Source organism: Nerophis ophidion, linkage group LG21, assembly GCF_033978795.1.
Source record: "Nerophis ophidion isolate RoL-2023_Sa linkage group LG21, RoL_Noph_v1.0, whole genome shotgun sequence".
Lineage (NCBI taxonomy): Eukaryota > Metazoa > Chordata > Actinopteri > Syngnathiformes > Syngnathidae > Nerophis > Nerophis ophidion.
In genome coordinates, this window is record NC_084631.1 from 12,863,440 (window position 1) to 12,884,302 (window position 20,863).

General features: G+C 39.8%; 1 protein-coding gene across 3 annotated transcripts in view; it reads left to right on the forward strand.

Moving 5' to 3' along the window:
* Window positions 1-20,863, forward strand: part of rorc (RAR-related orphan receptor C) — an 82,255-nt gene that overhangs the window by 41,457 nt on the left and 19,935 nt on the right. The gene's annotated exons all lie outside the window — the stretch shown is intronic.

Genomic DNA, 20,863 nt, shown 5'->3' on the forward strand with positions numbered 1-20,863 from the left:
ATGAAGGTGCAAATTTAAGGAAAACATAAGGAACACTTTTTGCAAAGTATAAAAATGTAAACATAGAGAAACCTGAGAATAACTATTTTCTGCAGGTTTAGTGTTATGGCTGTGCTCCAAAGGGTGAGCCTGGCTGAAGTGGTGTGGTATTGCGGGTCTTGGTGGGGACGAGTGCCTTGCATCATTTACAGACCCCATTGCTATGAATACTGTCCCGTTGAAAAACATAATAAAAATAACGTTTGATCGACAATTTCTTATTAGTTTCTCTTCTTACTCAAGATTCAGCCGACAACAAGTTGACGCAACCAAACGTGATCATTAATAATGTTTTCTGATTGGCTGTCAGTGTGTTACTCCCACTGATCAATGATCACCTATGGAAAAAATTTAATTAGGTTAGACTTTTATCACACTTTTGTACCTTCAAACTAATCAAAGCGCTTGGACACTATTTCCACATTCACCCATTCCCACACACATTCGCACACTGATGGCGGAAACTGCCATTCATGGCCCTAATCAAGTCCCATCAGGAGCAAGGGTAAATTGTCTTGCTCAAGGATGGCGACAGCTGGGCACCGAACCAGGAATCCACAAGTTGCTGGCACGTGCCTGCGTTGCTCACTTACCAGAGAGCTAGTGCCTTTGTTTATACAACCAACCTTGCTTTGCAACTTCCGGTTTCTTCCGACAAAAAAGAAAAAAAAAACATTTCATTTTTTATTGAAAGCAGTATTTTTTTTAATATCTATTACACGTCTATTGCTATATATTTTGAAATAGTTTTATCGCCCAGCCCTAGTGATTAAATGGTGAACGCATCTGCTTTTCGAGGTAGAAGGCATGAGTTCAATGAATGGCAAACAGCATAAAAACTAAGCCAAAAACACTTATTCTACAAACCCTTTTTCCATATGAGTAGGGAAATTGTGTTAGATGTAAATATAGACGGAATACAATGAATGGCAAATAATTTTCAACCCATATTCAGTTGAATATGCTACAAAGACAACATTTTTGATGTTCAAACTATAATGAATATTTTGTTTTTTGCAAATACTCATTAACTTTAGAATTTGATGCCAGCAACATGTGACAAAGAAGTTGGGACAGGTGGCAATAAATACTGATAAATTTGAGGAATGCTGATCTCACAGGTGTGCATGCTAATTGGGAACAGGTGGGTGCCATGATTGGTTATAAAAAAAAAGCTTCCCAAAAGTGGTGAACATGCCCTTTCCCAACTACTTTGGCACCTGTTGCAGCCATGAAATTCTAAGTTAATTTTTATTTGCAAAAAAAAAAAAAAGTTTATGAGTTTGAACATCAAATATATGTTCTTTGTAGTGCATTCAACTGAATATGGGTTGAAAAGGATTTGTATGTCAGGGAAAAAGCCAAAAGTGGATACAACTGTCATTTTGATCCCACAGGTAAGCAATCACAAAAAATAAATATAAAGAATTTGCTTGTTATGAGGTTTGCTCAAATGCCCTGCGATGAAAATATTAAATGAATACTATCCACACAACAATACCATTCATTCATCATTATTATTATTGTTTTAGTTGTTTTCATGTTTATCTATGTTATTATCATTCTGTTGTGTGATTGACAAGCTACCAGTTACAGCTCACAAATATACGGTAAAAAACACATTATTATGAATGTTAACAATCCCTTTGTTCCGTCTTAATAATTGTACACAATTTTAGATATCGTAAAAAAAATGTTCAAAAATTCTTGAGCTTTTTAAAATTTCACATATTGTAGCGTCACTTTGCATTATATTGAGAGCTGTTCCTCAAAATTTGACTCTAAAGTTTAAATTAAAAGTTAAAGTACCAATGATTGTCACACCCACACACACTAGGTGTGGTGAAATTTGTCCTCTGCATTTGACCCATCCCCTTGATCACCCCCTGGAAGGTGAGGGGAGCAGTGGGCAGCAGCAGTGCCGCGCCCGGGAATCATTTTTGGTGATTTAACCCCCAATTCCAACCCTTGATGCTTAGTGCCGAGCAGAGAGGGAATGGGTCCCATTTTTTTTTTAGTCGTTGGTATGACTTGGCCGGGTTTGAACTCACAACCGACTGATCTCAGGGTAGACACTCTAACCACTAGGCCACTGAGTAGGCCTAGTAGTTAAATGAGGTAACCATATTTCACTGGGTTTGTTGCATTTTTGTTTGTGTTTCACTTGTATAATATGTCGGTTGAGAGGGGGTGTGACGTTCATATGTTGTCAATATTCACTGTTTTATCGTTCATAGTTAATATTGTATATCCAACCTTCTTTATTTTCATGGAATGTGCCTGTTATGAGATTTGCTCAAATGCCCTGCGATGGAAATATTAAATGAATGCTATCCACACAACAATATTATTCATTCATCATCATTATTATGATTATTATTTTAGTTGTTTATATGTTTATTTTTATTATTGTCATTATGCTGTGTGGTAGAAAATGGATAGTTCCAGCTCACCCATTCGCACTAAAACTACATTATTATCAATGCTAACAATCCCTTTGTTCAGTCTTAATAATATTACACTATTTTAGATCTTCTAAAAAAATTTACAAAAATTTATGAGCTTTTTAAAATTACAAATGTTGTAGCATCACTCTGCATCATACTGAGAGCTCTTCCTCAAAATGTGACTCTACTCATAGCTAAATGAGGTAACCGGAATGTGACAAACTCAAACTGCTCGCAATATGATGCAGTGCAACTACAACCCCCTAATAAATGTATAGCGCTGTTATAGAAAGTGTCAATCAAAAGCAAGCTTTTTTATCTTTGTAAAGGCAGAAATTCTGACAATTAGATCATGCAGGCCACAACATTAGGCGGGCCTGCATGAGAAAGTGTGTAATTACTGATAACAATAATCAATAAGATTGCAGAGGAAGCGGTGATAATATGCAATGAGATCAAATAAAGGTCACACATGTAGCCCAGAGGAGAGCATTGTTTGGACTTTGTTGCATCTAGGTGGGGGTGATTCCGGGGCACATTTGTATATGCTGCATTATCTTATTCTGACAGGATCTCCTTTCCTGCAGCGTTTTAAGAAAAGTGCTGCACATCAAAGCGCCCAATCTGGCAGGTGAAACATTGCAGATGACGTCCAAAAGTCCATCTGATTTGCTTTGTGACTGTCAGAACATTACCACTTCAGGGCCACCACTAGATTGATCAAAGTAGACCAGGGGTGTCCAAACTTGCCACATGCATGAAAATCAAAGGATGGAGCAAAGCCAATTTGATACACTTGGTACTAGAGCTGCAACTCACCATGTTTTTGATTGATTAGTCGACTAATACACAAATTCAGTGGCTCTAATTTAGCCATCAACTTGAGTTATTTCTAGACACATGCTTACTACAACCAAGATGACTAATTCCTTCAGAAATATGTATTTACACTGTAACTATGCTCCTCATTTGGCTGCAACAGAAATAAAAACAACTACCTATTCAAACGTTTGTCGATTCAAAAGCAAACACAGGCAAGTGCTAAAAAACAATGTTTAATTTTTTCATGTAAAAAAATACAAAAGGACAGGTGAAACAGCAGCAATAAACACAGACACAAACTAAAGTTCTCAAAAACAAACAAGCCTTTTGTGATGATGTGTTTGAGAAGCTGCACACTGGTAAATTAATTATTAGTGGTTAACATTTTTAGCAATCTCATAGACCCAATAGATCAAATTGTATCATTGACTTCTTAATTTAGCTATCCAATACATTGTATGTTCATTGTTTTATGATATTGGTGCATTGGTGCCTAATGTTTTGTGTGTGTGTGTGTGTGTGTGTGTGTGTGTGTGTGTGTGTGTGTGTGTGTGTGTGTGTGTGGGGGGGCGTGTGCATTAGCGTCTGCGTGCGTTTGACATCTGCCTTTCTTCATTGCACTGCAAATTCTCAAACAAATTAAAATTACTTTAATTGATTTAGGTTGCCTTTGTATCAGTTCTGGGCAAATTAAGACCCGTTAAGCTTTTCAGTCTGGCCCGCCGGACATTCCCAAATAATTTTTTTAGATCTTTAAAATCAAAACTGTTGCTGCCATTATGATGTGCAATAATGTTTTCAAATGACCGTAAGTCTTGAATTAAACAAAGTATTTCAATGGTTGGAATCTGCACTTTTGCATGATATATTAGCTACTATGGTCATCTAAATCACAGCAGCTCAGACGAGGCACCAAGCAGTGTGGGTGGGTAGCGTTTCCACAGAGTGTTTCTAGAGTGGCCAGCCTGAAATGTGGGTGTCAGGGACGGATGTGGAAGGAAATTATTACAACAGATTTCTAAAGCTCAGTGATATATCAGATGTATCAGATGGTTGGTGGGGTTTAATTTTTACACTTCGCAATTCATGTGTTTGTTTGATTTTTGTTGCGTTTCGCTTGATTGTAAAATATTTCGATCGAGAGGGGGTGTGACGTTCATATGTCGTCAATATTCAGTGTTTTATCCTTCATAATCAATATTGTAAATCCCACATTCTTTATTTTCATGTACTGTACATTGTGGGTGTCTTATTCAGTAAAAAAATATATAATTTCCATTCCATTTTTTAAGGCGGTCTGTCAACGTTTTTAGCATTCAACCAGACATTATTGTGAGGTTTTGTATTAGTGTTCCTAAGAATAGATATACCGGCCCCAGACATTTTATTCTCTGAAGTTAGCCCCCCGAGTCAAGATAATTGCCCAGGACTGCTCTACACTAAGACGGCTAAGGTTACACAGGGTATAACCCACCTGTCCTTATCCCTGTCCACACGCACACAATGCCATCGTAACGTAAACTCGTGGGCATGCACGTAAAATGGCAGATGCGCATATAATACGCCATAGTCACCTCTGACCTGAAAGGGTATCCTTAGTGTACCCGGTATATAAACATTGAAGAGATACAAACAAGATGTTTATTTGGATTTCTGATCTACAACTTGTCGTGCGAAGATACCGAAAATGTGCTGTGAGTGTAACCAAGAAGAGGTATTTCTTTGTCTGGACCGGCGACGAGGTGGAGTTGTTACAAAATGTAACAAACGATTACAAAACCTCCATGGATACAGTCTGCCCTGCCAGTTCAAATGCGTTCGTTGTTTTCCAAAGTCTTCCCGTGTCGGCCAAGTAATACAAAGCACATGCTACCTTTTTTATGACTTCCACAGATGCCCGCATTCTCGTTGTCTCCCCTTTGACAAATACACAGTTTTTCACAAAGTAGAATCACAGATGACATGGACATTTGAAAGTTCTCTTGCCATTCTTCTGGCACAACATACTCGTTGACAAGCATATTCCACCAGGCTGCCATTCTTCCAGGCCTTATCCAAAACCGTCAATCAATATTGCTATGTTGCCGTCTGAGATGTGGTGTATCAAAAATAGCTGGAATTGCGCGTTACCTTCTCTTAAGGAAGGGATGTCAAACTTGTTTTCATCGCAGTGATGGCTGCCATCTGAGGAACACTTGTAACAGTGAATAATGTATATGTCGGTTGTTAATGTTAGTTGCCAGAATTGTAATATTAAATTTACATTGGTTTTTACAACAGTACAAGTTCCTTTTTTATTCTGGCAACTTAGCTGCCAGATTTTATACCGTAAAAACAAATGTATTGTTTTACCATTTACAGTAATAAACCATTAAAAACAACAACCGTAGATTTTACAGTCAAAAACTGGCTGCTCAGTCAACGGAATTTTGAGGCAAAAAACAGTAGTAGTTTTTTTCAATTTACAGTAATATGCTGTAAAGAACAACCTAGTATTTATTGTAATTTTTATTAATTTGATGGGTAGTTTGCTGTAAATATAAGTATTTTTATTTAGACAAAAACATCCTTGGAAAATATGATAATATACTGTAATATTTGTTGCAATATTGGATACTAATGCTGAAGGATGCTGGAGAGCCCTTCTCTGCTAATCAGGTCAAAAGCCTTGGTCAGGTCAATGAAGGATATGTACAGCATCCTACCCAAGATTGGATGTCCTCCAAAGCTCCATAGTCTCATCAGATTTTTCCATGACAACATGAAGGCAACCATCCAGTACGAGGGTAGCATATTCAACCCATTTGAGATTAAGAGCGGAGTCAAGCAAGGTTACGTCCTTGCTCCTACCCTTTTCGGCATCTTCTTTGCCCTGCTCATCAAACATTCTTTTGGGACTGCAACAGAAGGGTTATATCTACGTACAAGATCTGACGGCCGACTTTTCAACCTAGCCCGTCTTAAAGGAAGGACCAAAGTCCGTGAGACAATCATCTTTGCTGATGATGCCGCCGTAATTTCGCAGACTGAACAAGAACTACAGTGCCTTTTGGACAGATTCTCCCAGGCCTGCAAAGACTTTGGACTTTCCATCAGCCTAAACAAGACCAATGTGCTGAGTCAGGAAGTGGACACTCCACCAGCCATCACAATCGATAAGCACCAACTCGAAATCGTACACCAATTCACTAACCTGGGATCCACCATCAGTGACAATCTGTCCCTTGATGGTGAGATCAACAAACGTACTGTACAGCAAAGCTGCCACAACCATAGGGCGCCTCACAACCCGCGTCTGGGAGAACCGGAAGCTGACAACTCCTACCAAGATGACAGTGTACAATGCCTGCATTGTCAGCACTCTTCTCTACGGCAGCGAAACATGGACAACATACTCCAAACAGGAGCGCAAACTGAACACCTTCCACATGCGCTACCTTCGCCGCATCCTTGGCATCCATTGTAGTGACAAGGTGACGAATGCCCAAGTCCTCCAACGCGCTGGTCTTCTTACCATGTTCACGCTGCTCAGACAACGCAGGCTGCGTTGGCTCAGCCACGTGTGCCGTATGGAGGATGGACGTATCCAAAATGACATCCTGTATGGCGAACTTGCCTCTGGCAAGAGATCTGTTGGCCGGCCGAAACTGCGCTTCAAAGATGTCTGCAAGCTGGACATGAAAGCCCTGGACATAAACACTGAACATTGGGAAGATGTAGCGGCTGACCGCAGCAAATGGCGCAGTGTCCTTCACAAACAGCTGAAGACTGAAAAAGATCCATGCCACAGCCAATGAAGAAAGGAACCAAGCGGAAGACAAGCACTCCTGCAGTTGCGCCTTCCAGCTACATCTGCAGTTAATGTTGCCATCTTTGCCTCTCCCACATCAGGCGTTGTCGCTGAGTTTAAACTTGACCCCTGGACTGGCGCAGTATCCATAGTCGTTACGACTGACAGCAGCCTAGAGAGAATTGGATACTATTACAGTTTAAAAGGTATCCAATTTCAAGCAGTACATACATTTTTTCTGTCAAAATTGTAAAAATCAATTACATTTAGTGAGAAAATATTAGGTACTTTATTGTCACATATCATTTCCAGGTGTTGGCGAGTTTGACAACTGTGTTTCTACAAGCTAAGGAGTGGAAACCGGTTGTTATGAAGCTGGCTGTGGCGCGTTCTTTCTGACGTGACTTTCGCTCCGAACTCAGTTTATAAACAATCAATGAGTCCATACCGAGCTAAGAGCCGGACATTCAAGAAATAGACACCGCACTTACCGTGTCAGCCTAAACTCCGGCTGACACGGAGTTTAGGCTAAATAGTTACTCATTTAAGTAGTTAATATAGACAGGGTCTTAGACATAGTTTAGCAAGCGGCCTTTGTCTAAAACGATAATTAGGTCTTTTTTTTTTTCACACAACTTCGTCTCACACTGATTAGCTAGCTATCAAAGTGACAAGCTAACTATCTTACCAAGTTGAGATCGCATCCTCCCGATGCGATCTCAACTTACCCTGCTTTAAATGATCCTGTATCGCGGATGTAGTTTCATAAAAAGAAGATCCGCTTTACCAAAGAAAAAGGTATTTATGTCTTTCACAATATTAGGGTGAAATGTTCCCACACTTTTCATGTTTTTTGGCCACTCTGACTCACGTCCTGGTGGAAAAACACGAGTGATGACTTTACCAACTATTGTCGACAATAATTGTCGATATTTGTCGACCATGTCAACGAATCGTTGCACTCCTATTTAATGCAATAAAGTTGCTAAAAGCAATGTATGCAAAATATTTTTGTTGTTTGACTACTAAAAAACTCTAATGAAATATGTAATAAATTCCTGTAGGGCTTTACAGTCTTTTTAAACAACGTTGCGACCTAAAACGCCTGATTTAGTGGCAGCTTTTTTACAAAGTAGCGGGAAAATGTACAGTGTTTTGAGGCTTATCTTTTTCAATGACACTGCATTTTGCGAATTTGTTGACAGTGTTTTAAGTGCCATTTGCAAGCTTAACACCAAAAAGTAAAAGAATTCAACAAATCCAGCCAAATATACTTTATTTACATGTTAAAAAAGTCAAGGTGCATTACAAAACGTGCTCATTGTATTCATTAATCCTAACTTTGTCATTTTAATAAAAATAATAAAATCACCACAAATTGTTTTATCAATTTTGTAGGTTAAAGCTGTCATATTTTGTGCTCCTGAATTAATGTTGGTAAGCAATATGAATGTATTATTATTTATTCCGATTTTTAATTTAAATTTTTTTTAGGGACAAATTGTTCAAGTTGGTCAAAAATGTTTATACTAAGGATTTGATTACTTTTTTAATTTTTGTCAAATATTTTTTGATTAACGTTTTTATTTTAGATATTTTCTGTTACAGATAAAAAACAATGTAAATAAAGTTATTCTTTGTTCTAAGTTGATCTATTTTTTTTTCTTTAATGCTAACAAGAATACATAACAGTTTCATATACAAATAATTATTTTATAGTCGCGTTCGAGAGTGCGCAAAATGTTTTCTTCTTCTTGGGCTGGGAAGCAGATGGCTGCTTAACATAAAATAATTGAAAAGCATTGTCTTAGTGAATAATTTAATTATTTAATAGCTAAAATTCATATTATGTTCTAAAGAGGACCACTTTCCATTGTGTTTTTTTAAATACAAAAAACAGGTAGTTTAAGATGAAATTCTTATTGACAGTCAATACATACATTATCATTGTTCTATTTTATTAATCCTGATAGAATAGAGTATAGTTTTTGTTATTTAATTGCTCTGTTCAGCACTTTGAGTAGCTTTAATGTAAAATAAAGACAAGTTAGATGCCAAATACAATTATATTAGGAATAATAACACGATGCATTGAAAATGTTTATTTTATTGTTCATGTTTGTGTGTCGTTGTTTGTGCTAGAATTGTTTTTTGTTATTTTTTTTGTGCACTCTTACCAAAGACAAACTTCCGTCACAGGAAAGTTGAGGTTTTTTTTTTGTCCATTTACAGTGCAAAGAGCATATTGCTGACATTGTGATTTTTGTCTGAAGTACGGTCGATGGGTTGAAAGTGGCCCAGCCCAACCAATGCCCCCTCGCCTGCAGACACGCATACCCACCCACACACACACACTAACACACGCACACCTTTGCCGGAAAGGTTGTGAGAGTAATATGTAATGTAAATTCCATTTCCTTTTTGTGCTTCCTATGCTATAAACAGCCTGTGTATGGAATTTTGCACACTATTTATTTTACCCTATTGCATTAGACCAACAAACAAATTAATTGTACAGTAAGTGCCAATGCAGTTGTTAACACTACTTGACCGGAGACTTGGCTGGTCCACCGGTGTTGGAGTAGACCACCAAAACAGGCAATCAATGACTGCCGTGGTAAAAAAAAAAAAAAAAAAAGCTGCTTTACAATCCAAATGATTTTATTGTTGCTTTATGTTAAGGGTGACCAACATTTATCACAGGGATATTTTGTTTAATAAAGGTCCCATATCATTGTATTTTTCAACAATTTTGAGGAAGTCTAAGTGGTGCCACACACTGCATACAGTAAGGGCTTGATCCACTAAGATCCACATACGCTAAACTCCATGTGCAAACTATGAAACTGTGTGTACTATTTGTCGGTAAAGAGAGCAAAAAGGACGCGCACAATTACCATAGTCAAGGTTTCATATTTAAACAAAAATGTATATCACTACCGATGTACCCTGCTTGAGGTGTCTGCGTTTAGCTTTTTTTAAATTAATAAAAAAAGATATACTTACAAATTATAGTCGCTCATTCCGGTCCGCATAGGCGCCATGTTGAACAATTTTTTCCAGAGTTGTGAGCGCAAAGGATCTCGGGATATGAAAGGAAGCGTACACAGATTCAACCTTTCTGCTAATGGCAGAAAAGGACACATTTGTCGGCCGCATTTTGAAGGACACTTGGAACTTTTTTGAATTGGGACAACCTTCGCGCACCGCGATGACGTCAGCACCCCACAAATGCGCCCTGCAAAGGATGCAGACCCTGAATTGGGACACAGCGAGTGTCTTCCCAACGTGTCTTGGGTTTTCCCCGTGGCCTCCTACAGGTTGGACGTGCCCTAAACATTTCCCCAGGGAGGCATCCGGTGGCATCCTGACCAGATGCCACCTCATCTGCCTCCTCTCGATGTGGAGGAGCAGCGACTTTACTTAGAGCTCCACCTGGATGTCACAGAGCTTCTCACCCTGTCTCTAAGGGAGAGCCTTGCCCCCCTCTTTTCAGCCGCTTGTACCCATGATTTTGTCCTTTCGGTCATAAGCCAAAGCTCATGACAATAGGTGAGGATGGGAACGTAGATCATCCGGTAAATTGAGACCTTTGCCTTCCGGCGCAGCGCCTTCTTTACAAGAATAGATAATACAGTGTCCACATAACTGAAAACGCCGCACTCGACCTTACGATCCAGTCTTCCCTTACTCCTGAACAAGACTCCGAGGTAATTAAACTCCTCCACTTGGGGCAAGATCTCGTCCCCAAACCGTAGATGGCACTATACCCTTTTCCGGGCGAGAACCATAGACTCAGACTTGAAGGTGCTGATTCCCATCCGAGTCGCTTCACATTAGGCTGCGAACCGATCCAGTGAGAGCTGAAGATCCTGGCCAGATGACGCCATCATCTGCAAAAAGCAGAGATACGAATACAATTAATTTGATTGTTTTTGTATATCATTTGACAGCACTAATAATTAACAAAGGTATCCTTTCCTGATTTTCAAAATTGACTTTGCTTTAATCTGGTTTATGTATTAGTCAAGAACTGTGTTAAAATTATTATACAAAAGTGTGGAAAGTTGCTGGAAGACTTTTTTGTGCAGTGTGCAAGCGTAACAGTGGAAGGTTGCGGGTCACGGGGGATTTCCTGTTGTTTTGAAGTTGACAATCACTGCTGTACTTGTGAAAAAGGAGATGCCAGAGATCTAGACCACTGTTCTCTCTCTTGGCATACCCTGTCACCACCGCCTTGCAGCATTGTTGAGTCAACCCAAAATTCATGTGTATCACCACAGTATATACACATGGACAAATTCTGTAATTCCTCATACATTCTTATAGTGAATGAAAGCATATGTATTGTATAGGCCTTTTCCACTGAAAGTTCAGGAACTTTAAGTTCTAGGAATTGGAGGATACTAACGTTTCCTGTAGACTTGTTTGTGTTTCCACCACATTTCACAGGTTCAGGGTAGTTTATACAAATCAGGCTGATACACTGATACCAGACTGTCTTAGGTAATATTAATTACACACAAATGTTAGTAAATACAATACAAAGCAATATGATTTAAAAATAAAGTGAATAGGATTTTTTGATAAGAAAAATTCAGGCTTTTGTCTAGTGTCCAAATGTCATAAAGTCATCCGCTCAGACCATTATTTATCGTTGGATTTAGCTGTAAATAACAATAAATAACGTATAAATGTCAGGGTTACATGCATGTTTGCATTACTCGGGTTGAAAGAAATAACTACCCAAAAGTAACTAGTGAATATTTGATGTGATTGACCTTCGTTCCACTCGTCCTTCATTTCACATTTTTCTTGAAAACTACGAGGTCTGAGTCACAGTGAGCAGCTCACTTTGCCTACATTATATTCCTCTATATATTAAAGAACATGCATGCCCACCTCTTGTAGCTTCACTTATTTTGTAAAAAATTCACAAACAGCGTGAAACTGCGTACGACTTTAAAGGCTATGGCTGAGTAAAAACACTGCAAAATAGTTCCACTAGTGAGATGCCTCACAAAAATTCCTGCAAGGCAAAAGTTCCTTTATTTTCTTTGTTGGCAAGTATGTTGTAATAAAAACACAAGAAATAAGAAATAAAAAAATTGTGTAATGGCTGCTGAAATTTGGAATACAAAGTTTTAGGAACACCGCAACTGTGTTCAACCAATCAGCATTCGACAACAAACACCCCTCCAAAGTTCCTTGAGACTCCTGAAAGTCCCACATCGCTATTAGAAACTAAACATAGTTCCTGAAAAACGAATTATATCCTGGTAGTTTTTGGTGGAAATCTTTTGACCCGGGAAAATGGGAAAGTTCCGGTTAAAAATCCTGCGGTACAAAAAGGTGTTATACTAGGACTTGTTCTACCTCGCAGATCCATTTCTAGTTTTCTAGGTAACATCTTCGGTTGGTAAACTACAAGTGCAGGGTGTAACTGTACAAAAAATTTAAGTACATTTAATTGTAAAATTAATGCAGCGAAAACTATCCAGTGTAGCTCAACTATCTATACTTTGCTTTGTGCTGTAGATCAGTGGTCCCCAACCACCGGCCCGATTGGTACCGGGCCGCAGAAGAATTTTTTATAAAAAATAAAAAATAAAAAAATAAAATTATTATTATTATTATTTTTTTTATTAAATCAACATAAAAAACACAATATACACTTACAATTAGTGCACCAACCACAAAAACCTCCCTTTTTCATGACAAAAACCTCCCTTTTTCATGACAAAAAAGAAAAAAAAGGACCCCCCACCCCCACCCCCGGGCCGCGGGACAAATTATTAAGCGTTGACAGGTCCGCGGATAAAAAAAAAGGTTGGGGACCACTGCTGTAGATGACCAAGTAAGCGAGTGAAATTGTATTTTATTTTGACAATATACCAACTGCCAATAACGTACCGGTAGTCCTTGGCCCGCACTTTTGGACATCCCGATGTAACCCATCTTACATTTGCCCATTGTTTTAATCACAACTTGACAATAACATGAAATTTCTTTTGTTAATGCTAATGCAAGTTTGACTGTAGTATAAATTGTATTACCACTTCTAACTACGAGGGTGTAGAAGGACATTTATTCATAGCTGAATTTTTCAGTACATAACTTTCGGTTCTGTACCGATTTAAAACTGATTTTCCACTTAGTACACATTAAAAGTGTGTGACAGGAAGTAGTGCCTCATGCCAAGCATCTACTCTGTAACCAACTCCCTGCATTCCTGCTAAAATGTGTAAATTAACCAAAACAGATGGATAAGACGGAAAGCATTGTACCGCCATTATTTCGTTGCGAACAGCTACTGTCATGATCCGTTACATGAATTGGCATGATTTATGTTTGGTAATGTTTCTGTTACGTCTTCGAGGGCGCATGGCTGCGATTGTTGTGTTACTCACCAACGCAGGAAGCAAGCAAGAGTAGCATGGAGGTAAGATGATGTCTTTTAATAGATTTAAAGCAGGATCAAAAATACAAACTAAGGACGTGGAGCTAAACAAAACCAAAATGTTACAAAGGGTCATACTTGCCAACCTTGAAACCTCTGATTTCAGGAGGTGGGGTGTGGGGGGCAAGGTCGGGGTGGGGTGGGGGGGTGGGGGGGTGTGGTTAAGAGGGGAGGAAAGTATTTACAGCTGTTGTGTGCGCAGTTGTGCACTGTACTCTCTAAAAGCCCTAGATCAGGGGTCGGCAACCCGCGGCTCCAGAGCCGCGTGTGCCTCTTTGGCAACTCTGATGCGGCTCAGCTGCACTATTGCCGACCCCCCAGATTGTTGCGGGGAGATTCCAGAATTCAATGCCTCTCAGACATCAACGTTCTCCAATTTTTACTAGGATTATAATATTAAAGGCGTGCGTGATGATATTACTCTTATCGTCCTCTTGAACGTCATCGCGCCCGCCATTTACGGAATGCTATTTGTGTCCTCTTGAACGCCATCACGCCCGCCATTCACAGAATGCTATTCGCGTGCCGACCAGACACACGCATTTCGCTGCTTCTTTCGGCACATGTATGACATTGCAAGGCATGCTGGGTGACACAGAGTACACTGACGGTTGTGATACAAACAACTTTAACACTCCCTGCGAGGTTAGGTGGGCGGGGTTTGGTGCTCGCGGGGTGTATAACATAGTCAGGAATTCTCATGGATGCAAAGGATTCTGGGTATTTGTTGTGTTGCGTTTATGTTGAGTTACTGTGAGGATTTTCTCCCGAAATGTGTTTGTCATTCTTCTTTTGTGTGGGTTCACAATGTGGCGCATATTAGTAGGAGTGTTAAAGTTGTTTATATCACAACCGTCAGTGTACTCTGTGTAACCCAGTATGCCTTCCAGTCGTTTGCGTGCATCTGTGGAAAGCCTCTCACAACATGATGCTGGACTAGCAAGCAGTATGTACGTGTTGTAGAAGGTGTTTAAGGCTAAGGCGTCATAGCATGCGCTTATTCTTGTCATCTGGGTGACCACCAGCAGATATTGGTGAGAACAGTTGCGGCTCCCATTGTCTTCCTCGTTTTGTGAAATAGGTCGAAATGGTCCTTTGTGTGGTAGAGGTTGCTGACCCCTGCCCTAAATGATACTGTCACGTATGCATGATTGATTAATTGATTGAAACTTTTATTAGTAGATTGCACAGTATAGTACATATTCCGTACAACTGAACACTAAATGGTAATACCCAAATAAGTTTTTCAACTTGTTTAAGTCGGGGTCCACGTTAATCAATTCATGGTACAAATATATACAATCAGCACAATACAGTCATCACACAAGTTAATCATCATTGAATTATTTACATTATTTACAATCCGGGGAATGGGATGAGGAGGTTTGGTTGATATCAGTACTTCAGTCATCAACAACTGCATCAACAGAGAAATGGACATTGAAACAGTGTAGGTCTTACTTAGTAGGATATGTACAGCAAGCAAAGAACATAGTGAGTTCAGATAGCATAAGAACAGTATATACATTAGAAATACATTTGATATTTTACATTAGGTTATTTATAATCCGGGGAGATGGGATGTGAATGGAGGAGGGTATTAGTAAAGGGTTGAAGTTGCCTGGAGGTGTTGTGGTGCATGTAGAGTGATGGCAGTAATGTCCTGTTTAAGAGTGTCACAACATTGCTGTTTACGGCAGACGAACTGCTTCACGGTAGGCAAAAACGTGACTGCTGTTGTTGTGTGTTGTTACCAGGCTGGGAGGATGTTAATGAAACTGCCTAACACTAATGATATTTTTATTGTTGATGTTCAGATCTCTGGGGTTTGTGAATGCACCTGCGAAATGTTGGATTCAAGCACTGCTGTAGGCGTGTATGGTTTGGCAGTAAAGTTAAATACAGCCTCACTGACGTTTTATTCCTGTGCAAGTTTTGTTTGGATGAAAAAAATCTAGTTAGTCCCTCCAAGTGATTTGTGTGGCACCAGGGAAGAAGGGCACTCTCTGACACACTTACGCCCAGACAACCAGACACAGTTCTACACAGCCAAAACACACAAATCAACACACATGTGGTACCTTATTGCATTTGCGGGAGGAAGAAGGGAGAAAAGAGAAAAAAAAAAGTGTCGCTGCACGCTTTGATTTTTGCTTCATCAGGAATACAAATATGTCAGTGGTGCATACTGTCAAACAAGACGTCGGAAAGCACAATGACCCAGAAGTAAAATTTGTAATACGTATTAGTAGCACCTGGGGGTTTGGGCGGGGGGGGGGGGGGTGCATTACTGGCAGTGATGGAGCCAGAGAGCATTACCGGCAGCCGTGTCCTTGATGAGCAAGACAGAGAAGGATTTGCTGAGAAAGATTTAACTTGAAAGCAGGACACTCAGAGCGAGAAGACAAGCCAGTCGACCACTTGAAAAGACGTTGAGGTTTCACACCTTTGCGCTCGCCACCTCTCTCCGTTTACACATATTCCACGTAATCACAAGACACATATTCGATCTTATTTTCTTGATTTAAGTCATCATTTGTGGGAAATACCTTCTCCTTTTTTCATCAATTGATCTTCAGGAGGAATCAATCAATTATTTATATAGCTCTAAATCACTAGTGTCTCAAAGGGCTGCACAAACCACAAGACGAACCACAACGACATCCTCGGTAGAGCCCACATAAGGGCAAGGAAAACTCACACCCAGTGGGACGTCGGTGACAATGATGACTATGAGAAACCTTGGAGAGGACCGCATATGTGGGCAACCCCTCCCCCTCTAGGGGAACCGAAAGCAATGGATGTCGAGCGGGTCTAACATGATACTGTGAAAGTTCAATCCATAGTGGATCCAACACAACCGTGAGAGTCCAGTCCAAAGTGGATCCCACACTGTAGAGAGAGTCCCGTCCACAGTGGAGCCAGCAGGAAACCACCCTAAGCGGAGGCGTATCAGCAGCGCAGAGATGTCCCAGCCGATACACAGGCGAGCGGTCCAACCTTGGTCCCGATTCTGGACGAGCGGTCCATCCTGGGTCCGACTCAGGACAGCCAGTACTTCATCCATGGCCACCAGAGGGAGAGTGGGACAGAGGAGAAAAGTGGGACAGAGGAGAAAAAGAAAAGAAACGGCAGATCAACTGGTCTAAAATGGGGGTCTTTTTAAAGGCTAGAGTGAACAAATGAGTTTTAAGGTGGGACTTCAATGCTTCTACTAAGTGGCATCACAAACTGTTACCGGGAGGGCATTCCAGAGTACTGGAGCCTGAACGGAAAACGCCCTATAGCCCGCAGACTTTTTTTGGGCTCTGGGAATCACTAATAAGCCGGAGTCCTTTGAACGCAGATTTCTTGCCGGAACATATGGTACAATACAATCGGTAAGATAGGCTGGAGCTAGACCGTGTAGTATTTTATACGTAAGTAGTAAAACCTTAAGTGCACAGGAAGCCAGTGCAGGCGAGCCAGTATAGGCGTAATATGATCAAACTTTCTTGTTCTTGTCAAAAGTATAGCAGCCGCATTTTGTACCAACTGTAATCTTTTAATGCTAGACATGGGGAGACCCGATAATAATACAGATATATATATATATATATATATATATATATATATATATATATATATATATATATATATATCTGTATTATATATATATATATATATATATATGTATATATGTATATATATGTATATATATATGTATATATATATATGTATATATATATATGTATATCTATACATATATATATGTACATATATACATTCATATATGTGGATATATATATACATATATACATATATATATATATATACAAAAAGGGAATAAGCGGTAGAAAATGTATATATATATATATATATATATATATATATATATATATACATATATATAACACATATGCAAAATGTATATTTTTTCCTAATTCTAGAAATAATTTTGATGGTTTAAATATGGTTCAAATATGTTAACAATTAGCCTTTATTCAATACAGTCAAACCAACATAAGTCGGGCTTTTAACCCGCCTGTTTAAAACAACTCATCAACACACGGTCCACATGTTCTTCTTATTACTAAAAAGTACCTGTTTCTGTCGACAAATGAGGTGTGTCAAAAACGTTTCTGGACGGTTGATGTTGATCCTATTCTTTGATTTAAGGAACATCAACTCAGGGCCAGACAATCAACCAACCGCATCACTGGGATGGTTGACACCTAAGGAATATTTAATAGTTGGAATTTTTTATATTTCTACTTACATGCATGAAAAACACAAAAAGTCCCATAAACAAGGGGTTCATAACCTTTTTTAACCTTTCCACTCCACTCTGTAATGTTAACACTGAGTTAGTAATCTTACTTTTGATTATCATTATGTTCAATATTACATTGTCAAATGATATGAAAGTGTGTGTTAATCACAAAGATGATTATCAAGGTTTAGGTCAGACTGATTATAAAAAGAAATTATAATCAAATATATTGTTGATTGGCAACACTAAATTGGCCCTAATGTGTGATTGTGAGTGTGAATGTTGTCTGTCTATCTGTGTTGGCCATGCGATGAGGTGGCGACTTGTCCAGGGTGTACACCACCTTCTGCCCGATTGTAGCTGAGATAGGCACCAGCACCCCCCGCGACCCCAAAGGGAATAAGCGGTAGAAAATGGAGCAGCTGGTGTGGCGCCCAGGGAACCAGGGACCACCGGCCCCACGCAGCAAGGCCAGCCAGCGACGGGAACCCCAGAGCCCGGCCCACCGCGCCGCCCGGAAGAGCCAGCAGCAAGCCGCAGACAGACGCGCCCGGCAGACGATAGGGCACGAGAGAAGCAGCGGACGGCCAGACCCCAAGCCGGCGAGAGACAACCCCCCGCACGGGCAGAAAGATGGAACGCCCCGCGTTTTTGAATGATAGGGAAACAGTGCTGGGGGAAAGTGATAAGTTAAAAAAATTTAACACTTATGGTCCTAATATTTCAAACAGCTCATTGATAAGTTTCCCAGGAAGTGGGTCAAGTAAACATGTTGTTTGTTTTGTCCCATTTACAAGTTGCAGCAGTTCCTCTAATGTTATTTCCTCAAAAAGAAAGAGATTATTTTGGAGGGCAATATACGTCGTACATACATTTGTATTTGCGTTAAAAGAACCCCTTTGGATCTGGGACACGTTATCATTAATCTCCTTCAAATTATTGTTAAATAATTTCCTAAAGTCAGTCAGCTGAGTGGGTGGAGCTACTGGGGGGAGTACCTTGTTGGGTTTGCGAAGGTACTGTACTGAACAAATATAGGATTGTTTTTATTGAGGCGGATGAGATTAGAGTAGTAATTAGTTTTAGCTAAGGTAAGATATATGTTATTAAACTATCACTCCGTGCCTGATGGAAAACCTCAAGATCAGTTGCACGCCATTTGCGTTCCATTTTTGTACATGATAGTTTAAGAGATCTGGTTTCTTAAAAAAAAACAGGGGTTACACCTTTTAGGGGCCTTTTTTAGCTTAATCGGGGCTATACTATCAATGATGTTGCGTATTACCCGCGTTAAACTTTTGTTTGTTTGTGATTTCCCCCTGTGCGGTGCGACAAGAACAGCTGGCTCTCTGTTGCCTTGGAAAGGCTCGATACAAAAGTGGTGTGCTTTGCTTACCTACTATGCCAAATAGGTTATGTTTTGGCCTGGACTTGTTGGTCTGTTTGTTACTAACGTAGCTCAACCAGTTATGGACAGTGTTGGGACTAACGCGTTACAAAGTAACGCATTACTGTAACGCCAGTTTTTTTCTGCGGTAACTCGTAGTCTAACACGTTATTTTTTATATTCAGTAACTCAGTTACCGTTACTACGTGATGCGTTACTGGTTATTTGACGTTATTTTTATGTAGTATCGGATAGAAACTGAGAAGATCTGAATGTGTTTTATTGGAAAGCTGCAGTGTTGTCCCGCTGAAAATTCCTGTGTAACAAGGGGAATAAGAGGTGCGCTGTGTGTGTGTGTGTGTGTGTGTGTGTGTGTGTGTGTGCGTGCGTGCGTGCGTGCGTGCGTGCGTGCGTGCGTGCGTGCGTGCGTGCGCGCGTGTGTGTGGGGCGGGGGAGGCGTGTCTGTGTTTACTAACAAGACGTCATTTCGGAGCCGAAGTCGAGTTTCTTGACATGGAGATATTCTCAGTACTTTTCTTTTGTCAAGCACAAAGAAAAGAACATTTTAGTGAAATGCAAGTTTTGTCTTGGATCAAAAATCCTATCAACTGCCCAAAACAGCAATTCAAATCTGCTGAAACAGCTAAAAAAAGCAACATGCTTGGACAAGGCTAGTAAGGAGAGACACAGCTTACCTCCACCTCTACTACCTCCTAAGCAACAGCGTCTGGATTTTAACGGAGGGACTGCTAGCCAGGACAATATTGATAGAGCCATTGCAGCGTATGTGCTAGAAGACATTCAGGCTATGTCTACAGTGGAGTCACCCGCTTTCAAGCAGCTAATTAGCATGATACTGGGCGTCAATCGGTAAATGGCACAGAAAACATTTTCCAAGTACCTGGACAGTGAGGAGATTAAAATGGAAAGCGAGCTAAAGAAAACACTCCAAACTCTGCTCATCATTCAGCACTGAAGGTACACACACTCTTGTCAATTCTCTTATATACTGTTGCTCTTTCATTCTGCAGTGTTTGATTATCACATCACTCTAAATGTATAACTATAAAGTTCACAAACATAAAGCGGGATCCTAGTGGGCCAGGCCAATCTTTCCTTATCTCTAAACTACGTTTGTGAAAGTGGGGAAATGAGTAGAGTGTTATGGGCTTCATTACAGTGTTGATCTCCCGAAGACATGATTTTATTTCAGAATTCCTTGAGAGAAAAAAACACCTGGTTAGACTTTGTGTGTTTGCCATGTCGGCCTTCCTTGGGTGAAGCCAGGTTTACAGCTATGTTGTGACATGCTGTTATTATGCTGTTTGTTAAATATGTATGTTACGTTGCAGCTTTTTAAAATAGTTTTGTCAATTTGTTCTGGCCTGAAACAAATTGGCCCTTTGAAACATAACTTTGTCTTTGTGTGTTGTATGTAGACCACATTACATTGCTTAGCAGAGCTATGTGATGCAAATGCATGTCAAGTTGATTAGCAGATTGTATTATTCTCCAGTGCAATAACTGTACTAAAATTAGGGCTAAAAGGGGGCTTTAAAAAAAAATTCAAATAGAAGTAACCAAATAGTTACTTTTCACAGTAATGCATTAATTTTTGGTGTAAATAACTAAGTTAGTAACAGAGTTACTTTTGAAATAAAGTAAC